This window comes from Choristoneura fumiferana, chromosome 24, assembly GCF_025370935.1.
Source record: "Choristoneura fumiferana chromosome 24, NRCan_CFum_1, whole genome shotgun sequence".
Classification (NCBI taxonomy): domain Eukaryota; kingdom Metazoa; phylum Arthropoda; class Insecta; order Lepidoptera; family Tortricidae; genus Choristoneura; species Choristoneura fumiferana.
In genome coordinates, this window is record NC_133495.1 from 12,656,868 (window position 1) to 12,664,473 (window position 7,606).

At 38.5% G+C, this 7,606-nt stretch overlaps 1 long non-coding RNA gene across 1 annotated transcript; it reads left to right on the forward strand.

Annotated features, from left to right (window-relative positions):
* The first annotated feature begins 4,119 nt into the window (after positions 1-4,119).
* Positions 4,120-6,753, forward strand: LOC141441595 (uncharacterized). The gene is made up of 2 exons (XR_012452818.1): positions 4,120-4,253; positions 6,578-6,753. It is a non-coding gene; the product is annotated as an uncharacterized lncRNA (long non-coding RNA).
* The last annotated feature ends 853 nt before the right edge of the window (positions 6,754-7,606 follow it).

The following is a 7,606-nucleotide window of genomic DNA, read 5'->3' on the forward strand; positions in this document are numbered from 1 at the left end:
GCAGTCTCTGTTACTCAAATCACGACGCTTTAGTGCTGTGACAGTTATAAGCCTGTAAAAGTGTGAAGGTTATTTTGGATCAATTACTTGTGTGATAACGGTGTGACAAAAACACGGTCATAATAGCAAGTAACAGGCGTGACATAGTCACGTTGAAATAACAGAGTGTGACAAAAGAAACGTTCATTACAGGACCGTGATGTGTCACAATTATCATGCAGTGACACAAGTAAAAGGCGTGACAGTCACGTTGACTTTACATTGTGACTTTTTTGGAACGGGATCGTCAGTCACTAGTCACTGATATCAAAATGTAACGCTTTTCCCCAGATGTCTTAACTTTAACTGCACCACACTTCACTTACACTGTAACTATCATTATTCACTATTTCAATTTCTATATCTATATCTTATCTATATAAAATATATTTGTACGTACACTGCACTGATTGTTCTCGAACTGTCAAAGGCTTTTTTTTTTCGGACGGACTGCTGTTAGCCTCGGACGGCTTTTACAGCTTACCGGAGAAAGGGAGCTTACCGGAGAGAGGGGTCTCTGACAAAGGCTCGCGACGCACTCCTTCTGAGTGAATCAAAACGGAACGTCATTAGCTAGTTTATTTTAGGGACAGCGCCATCTAGCGGCAACATTTTAACTAATTCCCAATAATAGCTAAGAACAATTTGTGGAATCAGGCGTTACTTTGCGAAGTCCACAATGAACTGAAACAAATACTTTGCTTACTTTTTAGGGTTCCGTAGCCAAAATGGCAAAACGGAACATTTCGGGCGTGTCCGAAACGGTCTTGGCCGGTTTTTATTTTGCTATGGGTGAGCAAAGTAAACGTTTCAGGTCATATGGCTAAGAATCACCACAACGTCGAGCAACCCCAATCGCGAGCTTATGTTTTCACGTAAAAAAAACCGGCCAAGAGCGTGCCGGACACGCCCTAAATAGGGTTCCGTAGCCGTTATAAAAAAATTAAGTAATATTTATTATACGGAATCTTCCAAGTTTAGGCATATTTTTTACCTTAGGCTGCTAGTTACTCATAAACTACTAATAATTCTCAAGCAAACTTAGCCGTTATAGTTTTCCTTCAAAGTTTGATATACTTACTACCATCCTGAATTTTTTCAAATTTTTCCACCCACCGGTTTAGATTTTAGAGGGGGGGACGCTCGATTTTAATGAAAATTTTCTCTTTAAAGTTGAATGTTTCGCAAAAAAATCATTGAATAAAAAAATCGTCTTAGCAAACCCCTAATGGTTTTAAAATACCTATCTAACGATACCCCACACTATAGAGTTGGATGAGAAAAAAAAATCACCCCCACTTTACGTCTATGGGAGGTACCTAAAAAAAATTTTTTTGAATTTTTTGTTGTACCATTTTGTCGGCATAGTTTACATATATATCCATGCAAAATTACAGGTTTCTAGCATTGATAGTCCCTGAGCCAAGCCGTGGACGGACGGACAGACAGATAGACAGACAGACATGGTGAAACTATAAGGGTTCCGTTTTTGCCATTTTGGCTCCGGAACCCTAACAAGCCCATCAAAATCCGTCTATCCGTTTGAGAGCTAAGATGCCAACGACAGACACTGGCGTCAAACTTAAAACACCCCCTCTTTTTGCGACGGGGGTTAATAAGCCAATGCCAAACATGACTTTAATTCATGAAGCCACCATGGAACCATTTTACAGTAAACGTCATAGTGACATCGCATTAATAACAATGAAAATCGTATTGACTGAAGACCTTTGACTTTGACTGTACCTAGCAAATATCAAAATTCAACAGCTTGTTATAAAAACCCCTTACTATGAAAGTGTACCGTTAATTCTTGGCTGCCAACGGCCCGGCCACGGTTTCGCGTCACCAGCGACGCTCGAGTATATTCTCTGTTCATTGCGTGTATTGTTAGGTAATCACTGTGCAGCAAGCGCCTTAGCCGCGCAATGGATACAGAACAAGCTCGGGCGGTCGGTTTAATTACTGTCTGGTAATACTGTCTGACTAATGCATGCGAGAGTCCTTTGGCAGTGGAGTGCTAATAATGCAAATGTTTCTCTCTCTCTCTCTCTGAACTAAATGAATGTAAGAGTCGTCACGAAGCTCGCGTTTCACACAAATCTAGTTTAGGTGCTAGTTCAGGTCTCATATAATGTGACGCAAACTACTGGGGGGCTACTACGGAATTCGAAAATCGAAGTTGGTATCGTACCGTCCCTCTCACTCTCGTATAAAATAATATAAGCGTCAGCGGGACTGCAACATACGAAGTTCAAATTTTGCACTTCGTATAGTAGTATAATAATAATAAGCCATTTATTTCAGACAGAATACATAGAGCCTAAAATTAGGGCTTGTATTGTTTAGGGCTTGACTTAAAATTTTGAAAAAGAAAATTGTTGATATCAGTTCGGTTTATGCTAATCCTCACTAAAGTTGGTATGTTACCTCTTCACGTTTTAACTTTTGAACTGATTTAAATGGAGGTATAGAAATAGCGTTTAAATCCCGGAAAATTACCCCGCGGGATAGCGATAAGTAAACATATTCTTGGCAGATGAAGTTGCGGGCAAAAACTTGTTAAGAATATTTATCTGAAAATAATTGCAAATGTTCAAAATCAATTCAATTATGTGTTATCAGGAAGGAAAATAAATGAACATACCTAAGTAGTTAAACTTAAGTGGGACTGGGCCGGGCATGTCTGCCGGATGCACCCACAAAGATGGGCGCACAAAGCCACATGGTGGGTACCACATGACGGGCACCGACGGCAAGGCAGGCCGAGGCGGAGATGGCGAGATGACCTGGACGCGGAACTGAGTGAGTGGCCAAATATAGCTCTGGATAGGGAGATGTGGAAGTCAAGAGGAGAGGCCTTTGCCCAGCAGTGGGACACAGTTATAGGCTAAATATAATAATAATAATAATAAAACTAGGCAAACTAGGTTAGGTTTTTATAATATTTTTATTTTGTATGTAGGTACTTTTCTGTATTTTACTTTTTATAACTATTATAAAAACCTAATCCTAAGAATGAAAAAGAAATAAAGAAAATAATAATAATAAAGTAGTTTAAGTAGCTTACACAAATTATTAAATAAAGTAGTTTTAGGGTTCCGTACCAAAAGTAACATCAATTAAAAAAAAAAACATTTCATTTTGGAAATGTCTAAGTCGTTTGACCATGTAAATAGTCAGATTCTTTTAGATAAACTTTATAAATACGGGATTAGAGGTAAGGATCATGATTGGTTGTCTAGTTATCTAAATGATCGCAAACAGTGTACAGATACCAAAAATTAAAAACGGTGAAAAACTGTCAGCCCTATCCGAATATTGTTATAATAAACAGCTTGTAACCCAGGGAAGCATACTGGGGCCACTGCTGTTTCTTCTGTATATTAATGATATTTCAGATGTCACAAATCACAAGTGCATAATGTTTGCAGATGATAACACATTATTATTTTGTTGTTATGATAGAGTGATATTTGAGAATGACATTAATTTGGAATTAAGTAAAATAATTGAACGGATGGACATGAATAATTTAAAAATTAATATGAGCAAAACTAAAGCAATACAATTTAAAACATATAGAAGTCAAAAACTTACGTTAAACTTAACATACGTCAGTAATAAGACAGAAATTATTGATTCCACGACTTTTCTGGGCATAACGCTTGGTGAAAGTTGTAACTGGAAAAATCATGTTGATGTTCTGTGCTCGAGAATAAATCGCTTTGTGTTTGAACTTTACAATAAAATACAATACAATTACTCTTTATCTAAAAACTTACTTAACTCAAATGCCCCAAATTTTGTGTTGCGACAGTTTTTGATTTCATGTGCGATAAGAGAAGAGATAAAAGACAAGAGAAGAGATGATAAAAAAGATAACAGAAGAGAAGAGTGTTGTAGTAATGATGGATGGCGGCTCGGCGAGACACTTGTGACGTGGCGTGACTCGCGTGATAATTAAATTTATCTTGTAATTAACACGGGGCTTCCCATTGGTTTCCTAGAAAGGATTTTTTTGTACGGTGACGGAACATTTGTGACAGAACTGTTGGCGTGCTTATCCGGCTGGCACTTAGCTGTGTTTTTTCCTGTTGTACTTATATGGAAGTTTGATGTACATTATGGCGTATTATATATTATATCTAAGCAGGATAATTAGTTAATTGCCTCAAAGTATTACTGGGAGTCAACGAGCATCCACGCAAGAGGTATGTATAAATATTTTTTATTGAAATGTTTAATTTTCTGTGTGTTTTACTCTGGTAGTAAGATGGGCAGTAACACGGGGTAACGTAAGGTTCTTCCTTCCCTTCCTTCATGAGTTTCTGATGTCCTGCCAACATTTCAAAGGTTCTGGAAGAGATTCTTTGGAAGTTCGACTTTGTTGCACTTGTTTGTCCTACATTTAAATTGTGCTATTTCAAACCGCTGACGCAAAAAAGGGGTGTTATAAGTTTGACCGCTATGTGTGTCTGTCTGTAGCTCTTAAACGGGTGGATCGATTTGAATGCGGTTTTTTTATTTGAAAGCAGGTTTTCTAGCGATGGTTCTTAGATATGTTTGATCAAAATCGGTTAAGCCGTTTTTGAAAAATTGAACTTTTATTCCTTTAAAATCATCATTATCAGCCATAGGACGTCCACTGTTGGATATTTTTTGTTACTTTTTATTTAAAAAGTAATGTACAGTCAAGGAAACTTAAACACGTATCAGGGTGGCACCTTTTCTGGTGGCACTCTTTGGTAGATGTATTGGTGTCAACAAGACATTACTTAGTAGTACAAAGGTTCCCTTGACTGTAACTGATTGACTGACAGACAGCGTAGAGGCTAAACCATTGGAGCTAGAGACTTGATTTTTCCTTTGGTACTATGGCTCGACTGCCAGCTTGTCTTTTCTATGGTACACTGTGAAAGTCATGAAATTGTAACAGAACCTGGTCGTTCCAAAAAAAACAGAAAATTATCTAATTTTTAGTGATCGCACGCATAATTAAATAGATAAAGCAGTTGAATTTAAATTCCGAGATTTTACAAATTTACCGCGGGAATTACCTACATCGTGGTCTTTTCTTTAACATTGCATTATAAATAACAGTGCCAAATTTCCCGACTCTAAGCCCAGTGGTTTTTATTACGAGATTTTATCCCTATATAAAAAGTAGCCTATGTGTTATTCCAAATGTCTGCCATCTACATTCCAAATTTCATCGAAATCTGTCCAGCCGTTTTAGCGCGAAGGAGTAACAAACATACACATAGACACATACACACACAGAATTTCGCATTCATAATAGTGGTAAGATTTCATGTCAATCCGACCACTAAATACATAGTGCAGCTTTCTAATTTCGGTTTTCGACATAATTGCCAATAATCGATAAGTATAACTTTTTTTTTTGGACAAAATTTTCAAGCAAAATTACTATGGAGCCAGGACAAAAAATTTGAAACTTTTTAAATGATTGTTATAAACAGAGTACGTTAAAATGAGCATCTTTTAATAGGGGTACTTTTCTCTGTGACCAACTACAGATCGTCCCGCTATCTCCTTTTGGGTCTGCTGCAAGCAGTATTATAAGTTGGATTGTATTGCCTACTGCATATGTCGGCGGCTGATCGTAAAATCCTAGGCATATCGTGAAATGGCGCCATTTCATGAATTGGCTACGAGGACATCCGACACATCGTTCAAAACTCACCGTTCAACGATTTGCCTAGTGACGTTTAGGCAAATCATAAAATTCCTAGGCATATCATGAAACGCCGCCATTTCATGATTTGGCCAGTTTAGGCAGATCATGAAATTCCTAGGCATAATAATGAAACGCCGCCGTAATATCGGTCCTGGCACTTCGCCGGCCGCTCCCGCGGCACGCTCGCTTCGCTCGCTCAGCTCGTGCTTTGTGGTCACAATTCATACTAACAACTCCTCGCTTCGTTCGTCGTACCTAATTTTTTCTTTTTTTTAACCTCCGACACAAAAAGAGGGGTGTTATAAGTTTGACCGCTATGTGTGTCTGTGTGTCTGTCTGTCTGTGGCACCGTAGCTCTTAAACGGGTATACCGATTTGAATGCGGTTTTTTTATTTGATAGCAGTTTTTCTTGCGTTGGTTCTTAAACATGATTTATCAAAATCGGTTGAGCCGTTTTTGAGATATTGAACTTTGAAGTGTCAAAGTCGGGGTTTTCCAACTTTTTGTGGATTAAATTAGGTTAGGTTATTGGCATAATAACGATGTGCCCAGAGCTAGGAATATCGTCGAATGCGTTGCTCTAATCGTTCTGCGGTATTGTTTTTAACGCACATCGTGATGTGCCTGCCCAACTTTTAGGCATATCATGAAATGGCGCCATTTCACGATGTGCCTTGGAATTTCGTGATTTGGCAGATTTTACGATCTGCCGACACATAAAAGGAGAATGAATGAAATTAATAAGTAAACGTCAAAATCCCGCTGTTATTACATGACATGTTCTTGTTTGCGTGACCTCAACTCTAATGGCATCTATACAACAATGACTGTTTCAGATGTCATCAAAACTATTCGTCGTGTGCGTCGCTCTGCTCGTGTTCCAGCTTCAAAAGTTCGCACGCGCCGACATAGATGGCGCTGACATCAATCCCGATGATCTAGTGTTTTTCCTCAATGTGGTTATTTCACCGCATACGTCCAGCGACCCGAATAATGCTGCTGCGAGTGTTTTTCCTAATATAAAATGCCCATCTGGAAAAGAAGGGATAATTATCGGTAATAAGCTACATTGTAAGAACAGTACTGGCCCATCGCGGCGTAATGAGATAGTTTCCTCAAAAAAATCTAACTAGCCCGTCGGATTAGCTGGAAACGGACGAGCGGATAGCCAAGTGGTTAGAGAACCTGACTATGAAGCTTGAGGTCCCGGGTTCGGTCCCCGCCGGGGCAAATTTTTGTATGAATAATACGAATGTTTATTCTCGAATCTTGGCCTCGAATCTATGTTTATCCGTTGCCTAGTACCCATGGTACAAGCTTTGCTTAGAGTGGGACTAGGTCGATTTATGTCATTTGTGCCATGATATTTATTTATTTCGTAAATATTGGGCAGTTGAAAAATTATGAAGAGATAAGCCAGTTAAAGTTCCGGGTAACGTCACGCCGTGCGACACGTTTTAGCACGGCGTGACGTCACGCAGTCCCATTCCCGAAGTCAAACGCGCTGCATCCTTCTCATTTTTTGTTCGATTGGCGAAAGAAAAATACGTGTCCAAATATTTATAAATACCTAACTGTCGTCGGACTAAATATAATAACAATTCTGTCATATTTGTTTACCCAGTAAACTTCCCAATTGCTTACCTGTTTCCCTGTTTACCACCATCAAAGTCAAAGTCAAAATATCTTTATTCAATTTAGGCTAACCAAGCACTTATGAATGTCAAAAAAAATCTACCACTGGTTCGGAAAAACCTTTGTTGAGAAGAATCCGACAAGAAACTCAACGAGGTATATTTTTTAAACAGATTTACAATATTATTAAATGATATCTATACAACACAAGTATTTAGCACAACTTTATT